Raw genomic sequence first — 25079 nt, 5'->3', positions numbered from 1 at the left:
CTAGTTGATGTTGTTCGGTTTCCTGTTTCCTTGACTTGAAGAGACGCAATTTTGCTTCCGCCACCATACACATGTCGTGAAGACCCTGACATTAAGGAACCTATGGCCCGTGCTTATTTCCAGGAGTTTCATCACTTCAGGCTTTGCGTTGATGTGTTTCACTGAATCTGAGGTGTTATGAGACCAAAAGTCAATATGATTATTCAGATGCAACCATCTCCAATGCCCACAGCTTTTCGTTGCAGAGGCTCTTATTCCCATTCATATCGCATCCCCACCTTTGGCGTCAATGAAGTGACTATAGAAGCTTGGGGTTATTTCTGGACCCGCAATTCCATTCCATGGATCTGGTTCTGCATGTTTGTACCATGCTGTCCTGATGATCCTAGTGTGATAGTCTAATTGGCTACCAGGCAGCCTGCTATGTACATTTCAGGGCTTTGTGGCAGATTGCATTGACTATTTTGACTCCTTTCTGTTTCCATAGACATTTTGGAATTCTTTGGTTATAATGCCCTGAGAACAGCCTTTGGTATTTTGAGAGAAATAGCATGCAACCTCTGGATTGCCCCACGGTGGGGGTTGGGGGGAGGGGGAAGTGACATCATCTTACCAGGAGGAATTCTTCTGATCCAGGAGCACAGATTATTTTTCATTGGATTGGTGGGCTTCACCTTCTTTCATCCATCTCTTGCAGTTCTCTGAGAAGAGGGGCTTCCCTCCTGGGTTAGATGGACTCCAAGCTATTGCCTTTCAGGAAATGTCACTGTCGGTGGGGTTGATCCTTGCCTTCTCCTTCTAAGCGTTTGCTGTAAATGTTAGAAATGCCAAGGATTTCTCTTCCCCTTCCTCACTGTCCATCTCTCTGAGCCTCCAGGTAGAACAGGCCTAGTCCAGGGTCCCCAGGGGCTCGGGGAGTGCAGCTAGATCATATTTCTCAGGTGCTCAGTGCTGGGCATCATTCGGTGTATTCTCCAGGTCCCTTGCTTCGCCTGGTGTCCCTTCAGACCTCTCCCTCAGGCTCCTTTGTGTTCATCTCACTTGTGTATTAGAAGCTAAATCTGCCTAAGCTCTGTGTATGCAAACAGTTGTCTCCCAGCTTGGGATGTGTCGTTTGCGTTTTACAGACCATTATTCCCAGAGTCCAATTATTGGTGAGACAAGTTCACTGTGTTCCCTGGTTACTCTTTGTGTAGTGTCTTTCTGCATTTTGTGTGAAGACACAGAGCTCATGTCTAATGTCTTCTTCATTTCCTTCTGGTTTTGTGAACCATTTTCCATGGAACGTATGTCTAGGAATCATTTGAAGTGCATTTGTTGAGAGGTGTCAAGTTTACACGGACATGCATGTCATCCCCTCTGGGTTCCAAATGCGTTGCTCCTAAACTTTTTAGGAGAACTTATCGGAAAGATGGGTGTTTTTCAGCTTGCGTTTTCACAGTTGAATGGATTCAGCAGCTCTAGCAGAAGGGGTGCTGACTCCAATGAAGGGAGTCGGGTGCGGCCTCCCTTTCAGCACAAATACCCAGGTCGGATTGTCAGGGGGCAGATCTTCCATCTGTGAGCCACAGGCCACTGGCATTCTTGTGTGCCCTTGGCTGTGTGAGCAGCTGAAGGGAGTTTCGTCTCAGCAGGCACCCAGCAGGCCTGTGGCTTCAGACCGCCAGAGGTAAGCATCTCAGAAGACAGGAGCCACTGTGCCAGAAGTGGAGTGGGATCCACCCTGAGGGTGGGCACTGATCATCAATAGATGCTCCTAAGGGACTTTGATGGGTCCGGAACATACGTTCCATGGAAAATGGTTCCACTCTTCTCCCAGATAGCGAGAGAGATGTCTATGGGCTCTGTTAGGCCCTCCACTCCCTCTTGTGGTCCCGAAGGCTGGTTGTCACCATGATGAGAACTTAGCTCTAGATGATGACCACTGCCACCTGCCCTGTGTTTCCTTTTGACAGCAGGTCCACGCAAAGCGTCAGGCTGTCTCTGAGCTACACTAGCCATGTCCATTGCCTCTCATTGGACCTGCATATGTTTCTTCTGTTTCCTTCCCGATCATACATTTTCTCGAGCATGTGGGGACCACAAGGACGGTGGGTCTTTTTCTGGCCTTGTGATCTGAGTAAGAGTTTTCCCTTTGTTGGTGTGGATTTATCTTTCCATATCTCCTGCCTAGTTTATTGTTGTGAGTTTGTTTGAGCCGGGAGAAGAACTCAGCATTTACTTGTGTCTGAGGTGTCCCACTTACAACAGCACTGCCTACCTGGAGATTCTGAGCAATTATCGAGAGGGCTTCGATGGGCAGATGACATCTTGAAAGGACCTACACTGTCCTTTCGTATACCCAAAGGCTCCTTCAAATGACATAGAATCCAGAATTCTCCAGTTTGGTCTTCCAATATGTGGGGACTCAGAACAATCCCCTGGAGAAGGGAAAAGCTACCCACTCCAGGACTCTGGCCTAGAGAATTCCATGCACTGTAGAATTCATGGGCATGTCAAGACTCTAACAATACTGAGAGACTATAACGTTCACCTTCAGTCACAGGAAAATCCAGTTTCCTTTCATTTCAGTGATTGCATTGATTGGGGATCCCGAAAGGATGGGAAGAAATGCAGAAAGAAGTAGACTCAATGTTGTCAGGCGGGGGAGAGAGGAATGGGCAGTGCTTGCCATGAATCCAGGCTTTGCTGGGAAGTGGGTGGGGGGATAGAGTGAGGGTGTCCAAATGTAGACAGTGGTGATGCTTACACAGCATTGTGAAGGACTATATATTCACAAATGGCATCAAGGAAGGAAAATTTATTGACACACACTTGTGAGCAAAATATACAGAAAGCCATAAAAGACTTAAAAGATGAGAAGAAAGATGCCTAGGAGCCTCATGAAAATCAGCTCAGGGGAAAGGAAGTCAGTCTCCCCTGGGTGGGGAGGGAGTGGACGGCATCCACAGGGAACACACAGGGATGGAGCCTGCAGAGCCAAACGCGCCCCTGGACGAGGTGTTTGCTGAACTGGCTCTGGGTCTCTGTCCAGAGCAGGGGCCTTTTCTCCCTGCAGAGGTGGGACCGTCATGGTGGGTGTCTGAGTCCTTGGCAGGAGCCAGGGCAGGCTGCCCTTGTGCAGGTGGTCACTCAGACCCTGACTCAGGTTCTGCCACCAACGCCCGAGCAGGTGTAAGTGCACGTTGAGGTGGAGGATCTGGAAACAGGGTGGGACATCGGGTCCTGGGGCTGTGGGTTGTGCAGGCACAGAGATCCGATGTGCTGAGTGTGCCTGCCAATACCCGGTTGGCCACATGTCTTTGGGAGGGTACGTCACAGGTCTCGAATCCCCCTCAGTGGATCCCTGGGTCCTGCACATGCATGTGCCTAAGTGGGCACGAAAGTTTCCTAGAGATTCGCTAAGAAGGCCCAGCATCGGAGTCTTCTCTGCAGTCTCAAAGATGGGTGGTGTGAGGCTAGCCTTTGTTCCAGGCCCAGCCCCAGCTCTGGGGGACTCCTACCTGTGTGGCTCAGCACTGAATCCCTACACTCATGTTCAGAAGTCCCAGCCGCCTCACGTCTGTGCTATGCCGTTCTGGGTTTCAGGTCCTCCTGCTACCTCAGGTGTAGGGCTTCTCAGACCTCTGGGTCAGGGCCGGCTCTGCGGAGCTCTGTGGCAGCATGAGACTGTTCCCCGGGGTGCATGCTGGGTGGTGTCTGGGTAGCAGGCCTTGCCCGCTCCGTCTTCATCGTCAGTTGGGCTGAGCCCTCCTTGGCCACGCTCACTTGGAGCCTGCACTGGGCCTCCCGGGCAGGGGGCTAGTGCTCTGAGCACTCATTCTGGGAGGTGGATGGGGTGTGCCCCTCAGGGGCCAACTCGGGTGGGACGCTCTGCAATGTTAGTGACCATCAGCCAGCCCTGCTTCTATATTCCTGGGCTGAGGCTGGCCAGGATGGCTGCTGCCTCTGCCTGTCTGCCCTTCTGCTCACAGAAAGAGCAAAGTCAAAGATCTGCTCAGCTACCCACCCGGGAGGACAGAGACACCCCTGAGGGTGTGAGGTCAGCCTGGGCATGCGGGTCTGCCTGGACTCTCCCCATGCCACCCAGCCTTCTCTCCCCTGGGGTGTGGACACAAGCGACCCATGGTCTCCTGACCCACATGCGGTTGGGTTTGCTTGAGGCAGACACACCCCGTAAAACCCACATCCATACACAGCGAAAGGCCTCAGGCTTCCCTGGGTGGGACAGGAGAGGTGGCCGGACCTGGCCTGGGGCTCCCCTGTTACCTTTCTGTTCCTTCGGGCAAAGGGCCAGAGGACTGTCGGCGGGGGGGGTGCTGAGCCAGTGTCAATCCCGTGCCCACACAGTCTGCCTGTGAGCTCGCCTGAGGTCCGCACAGCATCTGGGCAAGGGCAAGCAGCAGAACAGCTTGACAGCAAACGATCTGGCTGTGGGCTCCTTTCCGCTGGGGAGGACTGGATACCCGGTTTGTGGGTTCTGTTGGGTTCTGTTGCCAGGAAGTGACATCATTTCCTGGTTCGTGTCCGAGGTCCCTTCCACAAAGCTCCCCAAGGGAACCTCTGGGTTTCTGGCTGTTCCCCCACGTCCTTAGACCACATGCAGGCACAGTGAAACCACACAGCCCACCCCACAGCATTGGGGAGACCTGGGTGCAACCAGGGCCTGAGCTCTGAGGACACAGATGTTTTCAGCCCAGGATCCATCTTCTCAGAAATGATGTGGCCCTGGGCAAGGCATGTGCTCCACAGGGTAACCCAGTCTCTTGATCTTCAGAGTGGGGAACACTCTCCCATCTGCTGCCTAGGTTTGTCAGTCTATGAACAACTCCAGTTCCTTTTCATACTTTGGGCCTCTATCACATGGAGCTTGGACACTGAGACTTCCCAAAGGACAGATTTCACACAGGGCTGACCTAGCACAGAATGGGGCAGAATCAGGCCTGGATGGGCTCTGGGACCTGGGAAAAGGCAGTCCGCTTCCTGCCTATTTCTTGACCCCCGCATTGGGAGGATCGGAAGGTCATATTCAGACATCGCCTCCTCTGATATCAACCTTCCTTGTCCTACTCAAGTGTCCCACTCAGCCTCGAGGAGTGGGGGAGTCTGCCCAAACAGTGGCTCCCCGCATCCTTGTCTTTGAATCTCATCATCTTGTGTCATTTTACCACTTGCAGGGGGAATACGCACTGTCAATGTTTCCAACCTCAAGAGAGATTCATGCAAATTCTGTGAAATCGACTCATTTCCTCTCTCCCTGGTTCAGTCTCTCTTCCGCGTTCCGTTTCTTTCTTGACCTTTCCAAATTCAGTCTGTCTTCCTCTGTGTGTCTCTCCTGTGGATGCTTGAATGCATGTGAATGTATGTAAGCATGTAAACTGTTGACCTAGGCTGAGGCTTTAGTGTTTCATTTAGAGTGAGTTAAAGGTTTGAGGTTGGAATTGGTGTTAGGGGAAGGGCTAGATCTGGGGTTTGTTCTGGGAGACTTAGTGGTGTGAGTTCTCAGTCTCTTTTACGTAGGAAACCCTTCTCCGATATTCTGCTTGCTAATATTCTTTTTTGTTCAGTTTGTTACCATTTTGATTAGCAAATTCTTAGCTTTTCTGTTGCAAAGCTGTTCAAGTGGATGGAAGCTGGTGGGTGTCCTTTGGTTTACTGTTTCCTTGACTTGAAGAGACCCAATATTCTTCCACCCCCACACACATCTTGAGAATTCCCTGACATTAAGGCGCCTATGGCCCGTGCTTATTTCCAAGAGTTTCATCACTTCAGGCTTTGCATTGATGTGTTTCACTGAATCTGATGTGTTATGAGACCAAAATCCAATATGATTGTTCAGATGGAACCATCTCCAATTCCCACGGCCTTTCATTGCAGAGGTTCTTTTTCCCATTCGTATCACCTCCCCTCCTTTGGCGTCGAGGAATTGACCGTAGAAGCTTGGGTTTACGTCTGGAACCTCAAATCCATTCCATGGATCTGGTTCTGCGTGTTTGAGTTCTTCCCAGTACTATGCTGTCCTGATGATCCTTGTCTGAGAGTCTAATTGGCTATCAGTCAGACTGCTATGTCCATTTCAGAGCTTTACGGCAGATTGCATTGACTCTTTTGACTCCTTTGTGTTTCCATAGACATTTTGGATTCTTTGGTTATAATGCCCTGAGAAAAGCCGTTGGTATTTTGAGAGAAATAGAGTGGATCCTCTGGATTGCCCCACGGTGGGGGTCCGGGGGAGGGGGAATTGATATCATCTTACCAGGAGGAATTCTTCTGATCCTTGAGCACAGCTATTTTCCATTGGATTTGTGGGATTCACCTTCTTTCATCCATCTCTTGCAGTTCTCAGAGAAGAGGGGCTCCCCTCCTGGTTTAGATGGACTCCTAGCTATTGCCTTTCAGGGAATGTAACTGTCCGTGGGGTTGATAATTGCCGTCTTCTAAGTGTTTGCTATGAGTGTTAGAAATGCCAAATATTTCTCTTCCCCTTCCTCACTGTCCATCTCTCTGAGCCTCCAGGTAGAACAGGCCTAGTCCAGGGTCCCACGGGCCTCGGGGAGTGCACCTAGACCCTGTGGATCAGACCCTCAGTTCTGGGCATCATTTGGTGTACTCTCCGCATCCCTTTCTTCGCCTGGTGTCCCTTCAGACCTCTCCTTCAGGCTCCTTTGTGTTCATGTCATTTGTGTATTAACAGCCAAACCCTGCCTAAGCTCAGTGTATGCATACAGGGTCCTGCCACCTCTCCCATCCCACCTGGGGAAGCCTGAGGCCTTTCCCTGTGTGTGGAAGGGGTTTTCTCGGCGTGTGTCTGACTCAAGCAAGCCCAGCTGCATGTGGGTTTGGAGCCCTTCGACTGCTTGTGTCCACTCCCCAGCAGAGAGCAGGCTGCCTGTCATGGGGAGCGTCCAGTCAGAGCTGGTGGACCAGGCTGACCTCATGCCCTCGGGTGTGTCTCCGTCCTCCTGGGTGGGTATCTCAGCATATTTTTGTCGCTGCTCCTTCTGGGAGCAGAAGGGCAGACGGGCAGAAGCAGCAGCCATACTGGCCAGTCTCAGCTCACAAATATCAAAGCAGGGCTGGCTGATGGTCTCTCTCATTGCAGAGCATCCCACCCGAGGTGGCCCCTGAGGGGCACACCCCATCCACCTCCCAGAGGGAGGGCTCAGAGCACCAGCCCCCTGACCGGGAGGCCCAGTCCAGGCTCCAGGTGAGCGTGGCCACGGAGGGCTCAGCCCATCTGGCAATGAAGACGGAGCAGGCCAGGCCTGCTACACAGACACCACCCAGCATGCACCCCGGGGCCCAGTCTCAGGCTGCCACGGAACTCAGCAGAGCCTGCCCTGACCCAGAGCTCTGAGAAGCCCTGCCTTGGAGGTAGCAGTAGGACCTGGAACCCAGGAGGGCAGAGCAAATAGATGAGGCGTTTGTGGCTGCTGCATGTGAGTGTGGGGAGGTAGTGGTGAGCCACACAGGGAGGTGTCCCCCAGAGCTGGGGCTGGTCCGGGACCAATGGCTGGAATCACACCACTCATTCTGGAGACTGCAGAGAAGACTCCGATGCTAGGCCTTCTTATAGAATCTCTAGGAAGCTTTCGTACCCACTTAGGCACATGGCAAGGCTGTCGTGTGGCAAACTCTTCTTCTCCACCAGCTCTAGCTCTGACCGTCAAACTCAGCCAGCCTCCACGTCCAAAACGAGTCCCTACAAAGGTTGGAGCTCCAGGTGCAGCACCCAGGGATCCACCGAGGGGAGATTGAGACCGGAGACGTCCCCTCCCAAAGAAATGGGGAGAGCCGGGTACTGGCTAGCACCGTCAGCACATCCGAACTCTGTGCCTGCACGAACCAGAGCCCCAGGCTCCGATGTCGCACCCCATTTTCCAGAACCTCCACCGCCACATGAACTTACACCTGCTCGGGCTTTGGCGGCAGAACCCGAGTCAGGGCCTGAATGACCACCTGCAGAGGGGCAGCCTGCCGTGTCTCCTGCCAAGGACTCAGACGCCCAACATGCCTGTCCCATCCCTGCAGGGAGAACAGGCCCATGCTCTGGACAGAGACCCAGAGCCCTTTTATCAAAAACCTCATCCAGGGACGCGGTTGACTCTGCAGCCTCCATCCCTGCGTGTTGTCCGTGGCAGCAGTCCACTCGCTCCCCACCCAGGGGAGATTGACTTCCATTCCCATGAGCTGATTTTCATTAGGCTCCTAGGCATCTTTCTTTTCATCTTTTATGTCTTTTATGGCTTTCTGTATATTTTGCTCGCAACTGTGTGTCAATAAATTTTCCTTCCTTGATGACATTTGGGAATATGGAGGCCTTCACTATGCTGTGTAAACATCACCACTGTCTACATTTGGACACCCTCATTCTATCCCCCCCACTTCCCAGCAAAGCCTGGATTCATGGCAAGAACTCCCCGTTATTCTCTCCCCGCCTGACAACATTGAGCCTACTTCTCTCTGCATTTCTTCCCATCCTTTCGAGGTCCCCAATGAATGCCAATCACTGAAATAAAAGGAAACTGGATTTTACTCTGACTGAAGGCGAAAGTTATAGTCTCTCGGCATTGTTAGAGTCTTGGCATCCCCATGAATTCTACAATCCATGCAATTCTCTAGGTCAGAATCCTGGAGTCGGTAGCTTTTCCCTTCTCAGTGGATTGTTCTGACTCCCCACATATTGGAAGACCAAACTGGAGAATTCTGGTCCCTATGTCATTTGACGTAGCCTTTGGGTATCTGAAAGGACCATGTAGGTCTTTTCAAGATGTTATCTGCCAAACGAAGCCCTCTCCGCAAATGTGCTCAGAATATGCAGGTAGGCAATGTTGTTGTAAGTGGGACACCTCAGGCACAAGGGAAATGCTGAGTTCTTCCGCTGGCACAAACAAACTCACAACAATAAACCAGGCAGGAGAAATGGAATGATAAACCCAAACCAACAAAGGGAGAAGTGTTCCACAGAACACAAGGCCAGATCCACCATCCTCGTAGTCCCCACATGCTCGAGAAAATCGGTGATCGGGAAAGAAACAGAAGAAACATGTGCAAGTCCAATGTGAGGCAATGCACATGGCTAGTGTAGCTCAGAGATGGCCTGAAGCTTCGCATGGACACGCGCGCAAAGGGAAACACAGTGCAGGTGGCCGTTCTCATAATCTCAGAGCTAGGTGCTCAGGTTGGTGTCAACCAGCCTTCAGGACCACAAGAGGGAATGGAGGGCCAGCAGAGTCCATAGAAATCTGTCTCGCTCTCTGCCAGAAGAATGTGCTGGACCCATCAAAGTCCCACTGGAACATCTCTTGGCGATCAGTGCCCACCCTCAAGTTGGATCCCATTCCACTTCTTGCATGGTTGATCCTGTCTTCTGAGATGCTCACCTATGGTGGTCCAAACCGCAGGCTTGCTTGGTGCCTGCGCAGACGAAACTCCCTTAAGCCGCTCACACGTCCAAGGCACACAAGGAAGCCTGTGGATTCTGGCTCAATGACGGAAGATCAGAGCCCTCTCAACCAGACTTGGGGATCGGTGCTGAAAGGGAGGCCGCACCTGACTCCCCCTTTCACTGGACAAAGTGTCCTTGCTTCTAGAGCTGCTGAATCCATTCAACTGTGGAAATGCAAGCTGAAAAACACCCATCTTTCTGAGAAGGTCTCCGAAACTGTTTAGGAGTGAAACATTGGAAACCAGAGGGGGTGACATGCATGTCCATGGAAAATTAACACCTCTCAACAAATGCACTTCAAATGATTCCTAGACATACGTTCCATGCAAAATGGTTCACAAATCCAGAAGGAAATGGAGCAGACATTAGACATGAGCTCTGAGTTTTCACACACAATACCAAAAGGCACTACACAAAGAGTAACCAGGGAACACAGTGAACTTTGTCAAATCCAAGATTTGGGCTCTGGGAAAGACCGTCTGAAAATCACAAACAACATATCCCAAGCGGGAAGACAACTGTTTGCATACACGGAACGTAGGCAGAATTTGGCTCCTAATACACAAACGACATGAACACAAGCTTGAAGGAGAGGTCTGCAGGGAAACCAGGCAAAGGAAGGGACATGGAGAGTATACCGAATGATGCCCAACAATGAACGCCTGAGAAACACGGTCTAGCTGCACTCCCCAATAGCCGTGGGAACCTGGACTAGGCCTGTTCAACCTGGAGGCTCAGAGAGATGGACAGTGAGGAAGGGGAAGAAAAATCGTTGGCATTTCTAATACTAACATCAAATGCTTAGAAGGAGACGGCAAGTATCAACCCCATCGACAGTGACATTTCCTGAAAGGCAATAGCTAGGGGTCCATCTAACCCAGGAGGGAAGCCCCTCTTCTAATAGAACTGAAAGAGATGGGTGAAAGAAGGTGAAGCCCACCAATCCAATGGAAAATAAGCTGTGCTCCAGTATCAGAAGAATTTCTCCTGGTTAGAAAATTTCACTTCCCCCTCCCCCCAACCCCCAACTTTGGGCAGTCCAGAGGTCACACGCTATTCCTCTCAAAATACCAACGGCTACACAAATACAAAGGATTATTAGAGAATACTATCAGCAATTATATGGCAATAAAATGAATAACCTGGAAGAAATTGACAAATTCCAAGAAAGTACAAGTTTACAAAACTGAACCAGAAAGAAATAGAAAATCTGAACAGAGCCATCACAAGCTCGGAACTAGAGGCTATAATAAAAAATCTTCCAGCAAACAAAAGCCCTGGTCCAGACGGCTTCACGGCTGAGTTCTACCAAAAATTTAGAGAAGAGCTAACACCAGTTCTACTCAAACTCTTCCAGAAAATTGCTGAGGAAGGGAAACTTCCAAACTCATTCTATGAGACCACCATCACCCTAATCCCAAAACCTCATAAAGTTCCCACAAAAAAAGAAAACTACAGGCCAATATCACTGATGAACATTGATGCAAACATCCTTAACAAAATTCTAGCAATCAGAATACAACAACACATTCAGAAGATCATACATCATGACCAAGTGGGCTTATCCCAGGAATGCAAGGATTCTTCAATATCCACAAATCAATCAACGTAATACACCACATTAACAAACTGAAAACTAAAAATCATATGATTATTTCAATAGATGCAGAGAAAGTCTTTGACAAAATACAGCATCCATTTATGATAAAAACCCTCCAGAAAGTGGGAATAGAAGGGACATATCTCAATATAATAAAAGCTATATATGACAAACCCATAGCACGTTATCCTCAATGGTGAAAAACTGAAAGCATTTCCCCTAATGTCAGGAATAAGACAAGGGTGCCCATTCGCACCACTACTATTCAACATAGTTATGGAAGTTTTGGCTACAGCAATCAGAGCAGAAAAAGACATAAAAGGAATACAAATTGGAAAAGAAGAAGTAAAACTTTAACTGTTCGCTGATGATGTGATCCTCTACACAGAAAACCCTAAAGAATCTACCAGAAAACTACTAGAGCTAATCAATGAATACAGTAAAGTTGCAGGATATAAAGTCAACACACAGAAATCACTTGCATTCCTTTACACTAATAATGAGAATACAGAATGAGAAATTAAGGAAACTATTCCATTCTCTGTTGCAACGAAAAGATTTAAATACTTAAGAATGTATTTACCTAAGGAAACAAAAGACTTGTACACAGAAAACTATAAAACACTAGTGAACATAATCAAAGAGTACACTAATAGATGGAGAAATATACCATTTTCGTGTATTGGAAGAATAAATATTGTTAAAATGAGTATAATATCTAAAGTAACTTATACATTCAATGCAATCCCTGTCCAGCTACCAACGATATTTTTCATAGAACTAGAACAAATAATCTCACAATTTGTATGGAAATACAAAAAACCTCGAATAGCCAAAGCAATCTTGAGGAAGAAAAATGTAACTGGGGGAATTAGCCTGCCGGACTTCAGGCTCTACTATAAAGCCACAGTCATCAAGACAGTATGGTACGGGCATAAATACAGAAACATAGATCAATGGAACAAAATAGAAAGCCCAGCGATAAATCCACGCACCTATGGATACCTTATCTTTGACGAAGGAGGCAAGAATATAAAATGGAGAAAAGACAGTCTCTTTAACAAGTGGTTCTGGGAAAACTGGTCAGCCACTTGTAAAAGAATAAAACTAGAATACTTCCTAACACCATATACCAAAATAAACTCAAAATAGACTAGAGAGATAAAGGTAAAACCAAAAACTATAAAACTCCTAGAGGAGAATGTAGGTGAAACACTCTCTGACATAAATCACAGCAGGATCCTCCAAGACCCACCTCCCAGAATATTGGAAATAAAAGCAAAAATAAACAAATGGGACCTAATTAAAATCAAAAGCTTCTGCACAGCAAAGGAAACTATAAGCAAGGTGAAAAGACAGCCTTCAGAATGGGGGAAAATAATAGCAAATGAAACAACTGATAAAGGATTAATCTCCAAAATATACAAGCAGCTCCTGAAGCTCAATTCCAGAAAAACAAATGAGCCAATCAAAAAATGGGCCAAAGAACTAAACAGACATTTCTCTAAAGAATTCATAAAGATGGCTAACAAACACATGAAAAAATGATCAACATCTCTCATAAGCAGAGAAATGCAAATCAAAACCACAATGGGATAACATTTCACACCAGTCAGAATGGCTGCTATCCAAAAGTCTACATGCAATAAATGCTAGAGAGGTTGTGGACAGAAGGGATCCTTCTTACACTGTTCGTGGAAATGCAAACTAGTACAGCCACTATGGAGAACAGTGTGGAGATTCCTCAAAAAACTGGAAATAGAAATGCCATATGATCCAGCAATCACACTCCTGGGCATACGCACCGAGGAAACCAGAATTGAAAGAGACACATGTACTCCAATGTTCATCGCAGCACTGTTTACAATAGCCAGGACATGGAAGCAACCTACATATCCATCTGCAGACGAATGAATAATAAAGCTTTGGGACATATACACAATGGAGTATTACTCAGCCATTAAAAAGAATGCATTTCCATCAGTTCTAATGAGGTGGATGAAATTGGAGCCTATTATACAGAGTGAAGAAAGCCAGAAAGAAAAACAACAATACAATATACTAACACATATATATGGAATTTAGAAAGATGCAAATGATAACCCCGTATACGAGACAGCAAAAAAGAAACAGATGTATAAAACAGTCATAGGGATTCTGTGGGAGAGGGTGAGGATGGGATGGTTTGGGAGAATGGCATTGAAACATGTATATTATCATATGTGAAACGAATCACCAGTTCAGGGTCGAGGCATATTACAGGATGTTCAGGGCTGGTATGACCCAGAGGGAAAATAAAGGAAGGAGGGAGGTGGGAGGGGGGTTCTGGAGAGGGACCGCATGTACACCCGAGGCGGATTCATGTCAATGTATGGCAAAACCAACCAATATAATATTGTAAAATAATTAGCCTCCAATAAAAATTAAAAAAAAAATCGGCTATTCTCAAGGCATTATAACCAATGAATTCCAAAATGTCTATGGAAACACAAAGGAGTCAAAAGAGTCAATGCAATCTGCCACAAAGCCCTGAAATGGACATAGCAGGCTGCTTGATAGCCAATTAGACTATCACACTAGGATCATCAGGACAGCATGGTACTGGGAAGAAATCAAACACGCAGAACCAGATCCATGGAATGGAATTGAGGGTCCAAAAAAAAAAAAAAAATCCACGCTTCTACGGTCAATTCCTCAATGCCAATGGAGGGGAGGTGATAAGAATGAGAAAAAGAGCCTCTGCAATGAAAGGCCGTGGGAATTGGAGATGGTTCCATCTGAACAATCACATTGGATTTTGGTCTCAGAACACGTCAGATTCAGTGAAACACATCAACGCAAAGCCTGAAGTGATGAAACTCCTGGAAATAAGCACGGGCCATAGGCTCCATCATGTCATGGACTTATCAACATGTGTGTGTGGGGGGGAAGAAAATTGGGTCCCTTCAAGTCAAGGAAACAGTAAACCAAAGGACACCCATGGGCTTCCATCCACTTGAACAGATTTGCATCAGAAAAGCTGAGCATTCACAAATCAAAATGGTAACAAAGTGAACAAAAAAGAATATTAGCAAGCAGAATATCGGAGAAGGGGTTCCTACGCGTCTCCCAGAACAAACCCCAGACCTATCACTTCCCTTAACACGAAATCCAACGACAAATCTTTAACTCACTCGACACGAAACCCTAAAGCCTCAAACAAGTTCAACAACATACATGCGTCCATGCATTCACATGCATGCGAGCATCCAGAGGAGACACACAGAGAGGAAGAGACAGACTGAATTTGGAAAGGTCAAGAAAGAGAGGGAACGAGGGAGAGAGACTGAACAATGGAGAGAGGAAATGATTCGATTTCATAGAATTTGCATGAATCTTTCTTGTGGTTGGAAACAATGACTGTGCTTTTCTCCCAAGGGAGAAAATGACTCAAAATGATGAGACTCAAAGACAAGGATTCGGGGAGCTACTGTTGGGGCAGACTCCCCCAGCCTTCGAGGCTGAGTGGGGCAATTGAGGAGGATGGGGATGGTTGATATCAGAGGGGGTGATGTCTGAATATGACTTTCCGGTCCTCCAAATGCAGGGGTCAAGAAATAGGCAGAAAGAGGACTGCCTTTTCCCAGGTCCCAAAGCCCATCCAGGCCTGATTCTGCCCCATTCTGTGCTAGGTCAGCCCTGTGTGGAATCCATCCTTTGGGACGTCTCAGTGTCCAAGCTCCATGTGATAGCGGCCCAATGTTTGAACAGGCACTGGAGCTGTTTGTCGGCTGACAGACCTAAGCAGGAAATGGGAGAGTGACCCCCCAATCTGCAGATGGAGAGAGTGGGGAAAACCTGCAGGGCACATGCCTTGCCCAGGTCCTCTTCACTTCTGAGAAGGAGCCTGGGCTGAAAGCAGCTGTGTCCTCAGAGCTCAGGCCCTGGCTACAGCCAGGTCTCCCCAATGCTGTGGGGTGGGCTGTGTGTGTCACTGTGCCTACACGTGGCCTAAGGGCATGGGGAAACAGCCAGAAACCCAGAGGTTCCCTTGGGGAGCTTTGTGGAAGTGACCTTCGCCATGAACCAGGAAATGATGTCATTTCCTGGCAACAGAACCCAACAGAACCGGCAACCCTGGTATCCAGGCCTCCTCAGTGGAGAGGAGTCCCCAGCCAGATCACTTGCTTTCAAGATGTTCTGTTGTTTGCCCCTGCCCAGAGGCCGGGGCCTCAGGCGAACTCACAAGCAGAGAATGTGGGAACGTGGATGACGCTGGCTCAGGGACCCCGGAGAGGCCTCGGGCCCTTTGCCCTAAGAAACAGAAAGGTAACAGGGAGGCCCAGGCCGGGTCCGGCTACCGCTCCCATCCCACATGGGGAAGCCTGAGGCCTTTGCTTGTGTGTTGATGGGGGTTTCTCTGGGTGTGTCTGCCTTAAGCAAGCCCAGTCGCGTATTGGTCAGGAGCTCGTGGGTCGTTTTGTCCACACCACAGGGGAGAGCAGGCTGGTGGCATGGGAAGCATCCAGGCAGAGCTGGCTGCCCAGGCTGACTTCACTCCCTCAGGGGTATCTCTGTCCTCCCGATTGCGTATCTGAGCAGACACTCGTCTCTGCGCTTTCTGGGAGCAGAAGGGCAGATGGGCAGAGGCAGCAGCCATCCTGGCCAGGCACAGCTCAGAAATATCGAAGGAGTGCTGCTGATGGTCACTGTCATTGTAGAGTGTCCCACCCGAAGTGGCCCCTGAGGGGAACACCCCCACCACCACCCTGAGGGAGGGTTCAGAGCACCAGCCCCCTGCCCAGGAAGCCCAGTACAGGCTCCAGGTGAGCGTGGCCACGGAGGGATCAGCCAAATTGGCGAAGAAGAGGAAGCAGGCAAGGCCTGCTGCACAGACACCACCAAGCACACACTCCGGGGCCCAGTCTCAGGCTGCCACGGAGCTCAGCACACCCGGCTCTGAGCCAGAGCTCTGAGAAGTCCTTCCTTGGAGGCAGCAGGAGAGCCTGGAGCCCAGCAGTGCAGAGCACAAAGTTGAGGCTCCTGGGGCTGCTGCATGTGAGTGTGGGGAGGCGGTGCTTAGCCACACAGGGAGGAGTCCCTCAGAGTGAGGCTGGGCCTGGACCAAAGGCTGGCCTCACACCACCCATCTTGGAGACTGCAGAGAAGACTCCGAAGCAGGGCCTTCTTAGTGAATCTCTAGGAAGCCTTCATGTCCCCTTAGGCTCATGGCTAGGCTGGCATTTGGCAAACTCTTCTTCTCTCCCAGCTCTAGCTCTGGCCATGAAACTCAGCCAGCCTCCACGTACAAGACCCGTCCCTACAGAGGTGGGAGCTCCAGGTGCAGGACGCAGGGATCCAATGAGGGGAGATCGAGACCTAAGAAAACCCTCCCAAAGCTACGGGGCGAACCGGGTACTTGACAGTCCCTTGAGAACATCGGAACTCTGTACCTGCACGACTCCCAGCCCCAGGCCCCGATGTCTCACCATGCCTTCCAGAACCTCCACGTTCACGTGTACATGCACCTGCTTGGGCTTTGGCGGCAGAACCTGAGTCAGGGGTTGAGTGACCACCTGCACAAGGGCAGCCTGCCCTGGCTGCTGCCAAAGACTCAGACGCCCACCATGACTGTCCCACCCCTGCAGGGAGAACAGGTCCCTGCTCTGGACAGACTTCCAGAGCCCTTTCAGCAAACACATCATCCAGGGGTGCGGTTGGCTCTGCAGCCTCCATCCCTGTGTGTTCCCCGTGGATGCCGTCCACTCCCTCCCCACCCAGGGGAGATTGACTTCCCTTCCCCTGAGCTGATTTTCATCAGGCTTCTAGGCATCTTTCTTCTCATCTTTTATGTCTTTTATGGCTTTCTGTATATTTTGCTCACAAGTGTGTGCCAATAAATTTTCCTTCTTTGATGCCATTTGGGAAGATGGAGGCCTTCACAATGCTGTGTAAGCATCACCACTCTCTACATTCTGAAACACTCATTCTATCCCCCTCCCACTTCCCAGCAAAGCCTGGATTCATGGCAAGCACTCCCCGTTCCTCTCTCCCTCACCTGAAAACATTGAGTCTACTTCTCTCTGCATTTCTACCCATCGTTTCGGGGTCCCCAATCAATGCCAATCACTAAAATGAGAGGAAACTGAATTTTGGTCTGACTGAAGGTGAAAGTTATAGTCTCTCAGTATTGTTACAGTCTTGGCATCCCCATGAATTCTACAGTCCATGGAATTCTCTAGGCCAGAATCCTGGAGTTGGTAGCTTTTCCCTTCTCCAGGGGATTGTTCTGACTCCCCACATATTGGAAGACCAAACTGGAGAATTCTGGTTTCTGTGTCATTTGAAAGAGCATTGGGATATCTGAATGGACTGTATAGGTCCTTTCAAGATATCATCTGCCAAATGAAGTCGTCACGGCAAATGTGCTCAGAATCTCCAGGTAGGTCGTCCTGTTGTAAGTGGGACGCATCAGGCACAAGTGAAAGCCTGAGTTCTTCCGCCGATACAAACAAACTCACAACAATAAACCATGCAGGATAAATGGAAAGATAAACCCACACCAACAAAGGGAGAAGTGTTCCTCAGAACACAAGGCCAGAGAAAGACAAACTATCCTTGTGGCACCCAAATGCTCGAGAAAATCAGTTATCAGGAAGGAAACAGAAGAAACATCTGCAGGTCCAATGACAGGCAAAGCACATGGCTAGTGTAGCTCAGAGATAGCCTGACACTTTGCATGGACACGTGGGAAAAGGGACATACATTGTAGGTGGAGGTGGCCATCATCTCAGAGCTAGGTGCTCAGGATGCTGACAACCAGCCTTCGGGACCACAAGAGGGAGTGGAGGGCCTAGCAGATCCCATAGACATCTCTCTCGCTATGTGGGAGAAGAGTGTGGCGGACCCATCATAGTCCCACAGGAACATCACTTGACGATCAGTGCCCAACCTCAGGGTGGATCCCACTCCACTTCTGGCACGGTGGCTCCTGTCCTCTGAGATGCTCACCTCTGGCGGTCTGAAGTTGCAGGCCTGCTGGGCGCCTTCGGAGACGAAACTCCCTTCATCTGCTCACACAGCCAAGGGCACACAAGGATGCCTGTGGAATCTGGATCACAGATGGAAGTTCAGAGGCCTGTCAACCTGAACTTGGGATTGGTGCTGAAAGGGAGGCCGCACCCAACTCCCTTTTCACTGGACACAGCGTCCCTGAGCTAGAACTGCTGAATCCATTCTTCTGTGGAAATGCAAGCTGAAAAACTCCCATCTTTCCCAGAAGATATCCGAAAGAGTTTAGGAGCAACACATTTGGAAACCAGAGGGGATGACATGCATGTCCATGGAAACTTGACACCTCTCAACAAATGCACTTGAAATGATTCCTAGACATATGTTCCATGCAAAACGGTTCACAAATCCAGAAGGAAATGGAGCAGAGATTAGCATGAGTTCTGTGTCTTCACACACAATACAGAAAGGCACTACACAAAGAGTAACAAGGGAACACAGTGAACTTTGTCAAATGCAAGATTTGGACTCTGGGAAAAACCGTCTGAAAGGCACAAATGACACATCCCAAGCTGGGAGACAACTGTTTGCGTACACAGAGCTTAGGCAGGATTTGGCTCTTAATACACAAATGACATGAACACAAATGGGCCTGAAGGAGACACCAGGAGAAGGAAGGGACAGGGAGAGTACACTAGATGATGCCCAGCACTGAGGCCTGAGAAATACGGTCTAGCTGCATTCCCCGAGCCCCGTGGGACCCTGGAATAGGCCTGTTCTACCTGGAGGCTCAGAGAAATGGACAGTGAGGAAGGGGAAGAAAACTCCTTGGCATTTCTAACACTTCCAGCAAACGCTTAGAAGAAGGCAATTATCAACCCCACTGACAGTGACATTCCCTGAAAGGCAATAGCTAGGAGTCCATCTAACCCAGGAGGGAAGCCCTTCTTCTCAGAGAACTGCAAGTGATGGATGAAAGAAGGTGAAGCCCAACAATTCAATGAAAAATAAGCTGTGCTCACGGATCAGAGGAATTCCTCCTGGTAAGATGATGTCACTTCCCTCTCCTCCCAAACCCCACCGTGGGACAATCCAGAGTTTCCACGCTATTCCTCTCAAAATACCAACGGGTGTTCTCAGGTCATTATAACCAAAGAATTCCAGAATATCTATGGAAAAACAAAGGAGTCAAAATTGTCAATGCAATCTGCCACAAAGCCCTGAAATGTACATAGCAGGCTGCCTGATAGCCAATTAGAGTATCACACTAGGATCATCAGGACAGCATGGTACTGGGAAGAAATCAAACACGCAGAACCAGATACATGGAATGGAATTGAGGTTCCAGAAATAAACCCAGGCATCAATGGTCAATTCCTCAATGCCAAAGGTGGGGAGGCGATAAGAATGGGAACTAGAGCCTCTGCAACGAAAGGCCGTGGGAATTGGAGAGGGTTCCATCTGAACAATCACATTAGCTATTGTTCTCATAACAGTTCAGATTTAGGGAAACACGTCAATACAAACGTGAAGTGATGAAACTCCTCGAAAGAAACAAGGGCCATTGGCTCCTTAATGTCAGGGACTTCTCAACACGTGTGTGGGAGGGGGCAGAAAATTGGGTCTCTTCAAGTCAAGGAAACAGGAAACCAAAAGACACCAACTTGCTTCCATCCACTGAACAGCTGTGCATCAGAAAAGCTAAGCATTCACTTATCAAAATGGTAACAATCTGAACACAAAAGAAGATTTGCAAGCAGAATATCGGAGAAGGGGTTCATTCATAAGAGAGACTGAGAACTCACACCACTAAGTCTCCCAGAACAAACCCCAGACATATCCTTTCCCCTAACACGAACTCCCACCCGAAACCTTTACCTCACTTGAAATGAAACCCTAAAGCCTCACCCTAGGTCAACAATTCCCCAGCGATCAATGCAAAGAAATAGAGGAAAACAACAGAATAGGAAAAACAAGAGATCTTTTCAAGAAAATTAGAGATATCAAGGGAACATTTCATGCAAATATGGGCTCGATAAAGGACAGAAATATTATGGGCCTAACAGAAGCAGAAAATATTAAGAAGAGGTGGCAAGATTACACAGAAGAACTGTACAAAAAAGATCTTCAAGACCAAGATTATCATAATGGCATGATCACTCACCTGGAGCCAGACATTTTGGAATGTGAAGTCAAGTGGGCCTTAGAGAGCATCACTACCAACAAAGCTAGTGGAGGTGATGGAATTCCAATTGAGCTATTTCAAATCCTAAAAGATGATGCTGTGCACGTCTGCACTCAGTATGCCAGCAAATTTGGAAAACTCAGCAATGGCTACAGGACTGGAAATGATCAGTCTTCATTTCAATCACTAAGAAAGGCAATGCCAAAGAATGCTCAAACTACAACACAATTGCACTCATCTCACACACTAGTAAAGTCATGCTCAAAATTCTCCAAGCTAGGCTTCAGCAATATGTAAATCAAGAACTTCCAGATGTTCAAGCAGGTTTTAGGAAAGGCAGAGGCACCAGAGATCAAATTGCCATCATCCGCTGGATTATGGAGAAAGCAAGAGAGTTCCAGGAAAACATCTATTTCTGCTTCATTGACTATGCCAAGGCCTTTGACTGTGTGGATCACAATAAACTGTGGAACATTCTGAAAGAGATGGGAATCCCAGACCACCTGACCTGCCTCTGGAGAAACCTGTATGCAGGTCACGAAGCAACAGTTAGAACTGGACATGGAACAACCGACTGGTTCCAAATAGGAAAAGGAGTACGTCAAGGTTGTATATTGTCATCCTGCTTATTTAACTTCTATGCAGAGTACATCATGAGGGACGCTGGGCTGGAAGAAGCACAAGCTGGAATCAAGATTGCTGGGAGAAATATCAATAACCTCAGATATGCAGATGACACCACCCTTATGGCAGAAAGTGAAGAGGAACTCAAAGGCCTATTGATGAAAGTGAAAGAGAAGAGAGAAAAGGTTGTCTTGAAGCTTAACATTCAGAAAACGAAGATCATGGCATCTGGTCCCATCACTTCTTGGGAAATAGATGGAGAAACAGTCGAAACAGTGTCAGACTTTATTTTTTGGGCTCCAAAATCACTCCGGATGCTGATTGCAGCCATGAAATTAAAAGACGCTTACTCCTTGGAAGGAAAATTATGACCAGCCTAGATAGCATATTAAAAAGCAGAGACATTTCTTTGCCAACCAAGGTCCGTCTGGTCAAGGCTATGGTTTTTCCCGTGGTCATGTATGGATGTGAGATTTGGACTGTGAAGAAAGCTGATCGCCGAAGAATTGATGCTTCTGAACTGTGGTGCTGGAGAAGACTCTTGAGAGTCCCTTGGACTGCAGGGAGATCCAACCAGTCCATTTTAGAGGAGATCAATCCTGGGTGTTCATTGGAAGGACTTATGCTAAAGCTGAAACTCCAACACTTTGGCCACCTCATGCGACGAGTTGACTCACTGGAAAAGACTCTGATGCTTGGAGCGATTGGGGAGTAGGAGGAGACGGGGACGACAGAGAATGAGGAGGCTGGATGGCATTACTGACTCGATGGACATGAGTTTGAGTGAACTCCGTGAGTTCGTGATGGACAGGGAGGCCTGGCGTGCTATGGTTCATGGGGTTGCTAAGATTCGGACACGACTAAGCGACTGAACTGAACTGAACTGAACTGAAGGTCAACAATATACATGTGTACATGCATTTCTCAGGCATGCAAGCATCCAGAGGAGAAACACAGAGAGGAAGAGACAGACTGAATTTGGAAAGGTCAAGAAAGAGAGGGAACGAGGGAGAGAGACTGAACAATGGAGAGAGTAAATGAATCGATTTCACAGTATTTGCATGAATCTCACTTGAGTTTGGGAAAAGTGACAGTGCCAATTCCCCCTGAAAGGGGGAGAATGACCCAAGATAATGAGACTCAAAAACAAGTATGCGGGGAGCCACTGTTGGGGCAGGCTCCACCACCCCTCGAGGCAGAGTTCGACATTTGAGTAGGACGAGGAATGTTGATATCAGAGGGGGTGATGTCTGAATATTACCTTCCGGTCCTCCCAATGCTGGGGTCAAGAAATAGGCAGGAAGTGGACTTCATCTTCGAAGGTCCCAGAGCCCATCTAGGCCTGATTCTGCCCCATTCTGTGCTAGATAGCCCTGTGTGGAATCCGTCCATTGGGAAGTCTCAGTGTCCTAGCTCCATGTGAGAGCGGCCCAAAGTTTGAACAGGCACTGGAGCTGTTCGTAGGTTGACAGACCTAGGCAGGAAATGGGAGAGTAATCCCCACTCTGCAGATGGAGAGACTGTGGAAACCCTGCTGGGCACATGGCTTGCCCAGGGCCACATCACTTCTGAGAAGAAGGAGCCTGGGCTGAAAGCAGCTGTGTCCTCAGAGCTCAGGCCGTGGCTGCAACCTGGTCTCCTCAAGGCTGTGGGTTGTGCTGAGTGGGTGTCAATTTGCCTGCACATGTCCTGAGGGCATGGAGGAACAACCAGAAACACAGAGGTTCACTTGGGGAACTTTGTGGAATGGACCTTGGCCACGAAAGCAGGAAATGATATAACTTCCTGGAAACAGAACCCAACAGAACCCGAAACCCGGGTTTCCAGGCCTCCCCAGCAGAGAGGAACCCCCAGCCAGATCGCTTGCTTTCAAGATGTTCCGCTGTTTGCCCCTGCCCAGAGGCCAGGGCCTCAGGCAAGCTCACAGGCAGAGTGTGTGGGAACGTGGTCGACGGGGGCTCAGGGTCCCCAGAGAGGCCTCTGATCCTTTTCCCGAAGGAACCGAAAGGTAACAGGGGAGACCCAGGCCAGGTCAGACCACCTCTCCCGTTCCATATGGGGAAGCCTGAGGCCTTTCCTTGTGTATGGATGGGGGTTACTTGGGGTGTGTCTGCCTCAGGCAAGCCCAGCCGCATGTGGGTCAGGAGCCCGTGGGTCGCTTGTGTCCACACCCCAGGGGAGAGCATGCTGGGTGGCATGGGGAGCGTCCGGGCTGAGCCGTGTGCCCAGGCTGACCTCACACCCTCATGGGGGGTTTCCGTCCTACCCGGTGGGTACTGAGCAGACACCCGTATCTGTTCTTTTTGGGAGCAGAAGGGCAGACGGGCAGAAACTTTAGACATCTTGTCCAGGCTCAGCTCAGAAATATTGAAGCAGGGCTGGCTGGTGGTCACTATCATTGCATAGCGTCCCACCCGAGGTGGCCCCTGAGGTGCACACCCCATCAACCTCCAAGAGGGAGGTTTCAGAGCACCACCCCCTGCCCTGGAGGCCCAGTGCAGGCTCCAGGTGAGTGTGACCACGGAGGGCTCAGGCGAACTGGCGATGAAGAGGAAGTGGGCAAGGCCTGCTGCTCAGACACCACCCAGCACACACCTGGGTACCCAGTCTCAGGCTGCCACTGAGCTCAGCACAGCCAGCTCTAAACCAGAGCGCTGAGAAGCCCTGCCTCGGAGGCAGCAGGAGGACCTGGAACCCAACACAGCAGAGCACAGAGGTGAGGCGGCTGGGGATGCTGCATGTGAGTGTGGGGCGGCGGTGCTGAGCCACACATGGATGAGTCCTCAAGAGCTGAGGCTGGGCCTGGACCAAAGGCTGGACTCAAACCACCCATCTTGGAGACTGCAGAGAACACACCAATGCTGGGCCTTCTTAGCGCATCTCTAGGAAGCTTTCATGCCCACTTAGGCCCATGGCAAGGCTGGCCTGTGGCAAACTCTTCTTTTCCCCAAGCTCTAGCTCTGGCCGTCAAACTCATCCAGCCTCCACGAACAAGACCTGTCCCTACAGAGGTGGGAGCTCCAGGTGCAGGACTCAGGGATCCAATGAGGGGAGATCGAGACCTGAGACTTCCCCTCCCAAAGACACGGGGCAAGCCGGGTACTGGCCAGCACCCTCAGCACATTGGATTTCTGTGCCTGCAGGACCCCCAGCACCAGGCCCTGATGTCCTACCCCACCTTCCAGAACCTCCACCTCCACGTGCACTTGCACCTGCTTGGGCTTTGGCGGCAGAACCATAGTCAGGGCCTGAGTGACCACCTGGGCAGGGGCAGCCTGCCCTGGCTCCTGCCAAGGACTCAGACGCACACCATTTCTGTCCCTCCCCTGCAGGGAGAACAGGCCCCAGTTCTGGACATAGACTCAGAGCCCTTTTGGCAAATACCTGATCCAAGGGTGCGGTTGGATCTGCAGCCTCCATCCCTGTGTGTTCCCTGTGGACGGCGTCCACTCTGTCCCGACCCAGGGGAGACTGAATTCCCTTCCCCTGAGCTGATTTTCATCAGGCTCCTAGGCATCTTTCTTCTCATCTTTTATGTTTTTTGTGGCTTTATGCATATTTTGCTCATAAGTGTTTATCAATATATTTTCCTCCCTTGAAGCCATGTGGGAATATGGAGGCCTTCACAATGCTCTGTAAGCATCACCACTGTCTACATTCAGACACCCTCATTCTATTCCCCCCACTTCCCAGCAAAGCCTAGATTCATGGCAAGCACTCCCCGTTCCTCTCTACCCCTCCTGACAAGATTGAGTCTACTTTTCTCTGTATTTATTCCCATCCTTTTGAGGCCACAATCAATGCCAATCACTGAAATGAAAAGAAACTGGATTTTCCTCTGACTGAAGTTGAAAGCTGAAACTCCAATACTTTGGCCACCTCATGAGACGAGTTGACTCACTGGAAAAGACTCTGATGCTGGGAAAGGTTGGGGGCGGGAGGAGAAGGGGACGACGGAGAATGAGATGGCTGGATGGCATCACCGACTCTGTGGACATGAGTTTGAGTGTACTCCGGGAGTTGGTGATGGACAGGGAGGCCTGGCGTGCTGTGATTCATGGGGTCGCGGAGAGTCGGACACGACTGAGCGACTGAACTGAACTGAACTGAACTGAACTGAAGTTGAAAGTTGCAGTCTCTCAGTATTGTTAGAATCTTGGCATCCCCATGAATTCTACAGTCCGTGGAATTCTCTAGAGCAGAATCCTGGAGTGGGTAGCTTTCCCCTTCTC

General features: G+C 49.4%; 1 pseudogene; it reads left to right on the top strand.

Annotated features, from left to right (window-relative positions):
• The window catches only part of LOC148776272 (uncharacterized), a 45273-nt pseudogene extending 20827 nt beyond the window's left edge, over positions 1–24446 (top strand).
• Positions 24447–25079: the final 633 nt, after the last annotated feature.

Source organism: Moschus berezovskii, chromosome 10 (genome assembly GCF_049115385.1).
Source record: "Moschus berezovskii isolate FMDL1 chromosome 10, NW_MosBer_1.0, whole genome shotgun sequence".
Taxonomy (NCBI): Eukaryota; Metazoa; Chordata; class Mammalia; order Artiodactyla; family Moschidae; genus Moschus; species Moschus berezovskii.
Note: the sequence above shows the minus strand (reverse complement) of the source record. Positions and strands in the feature narration are given on the sequence as shown.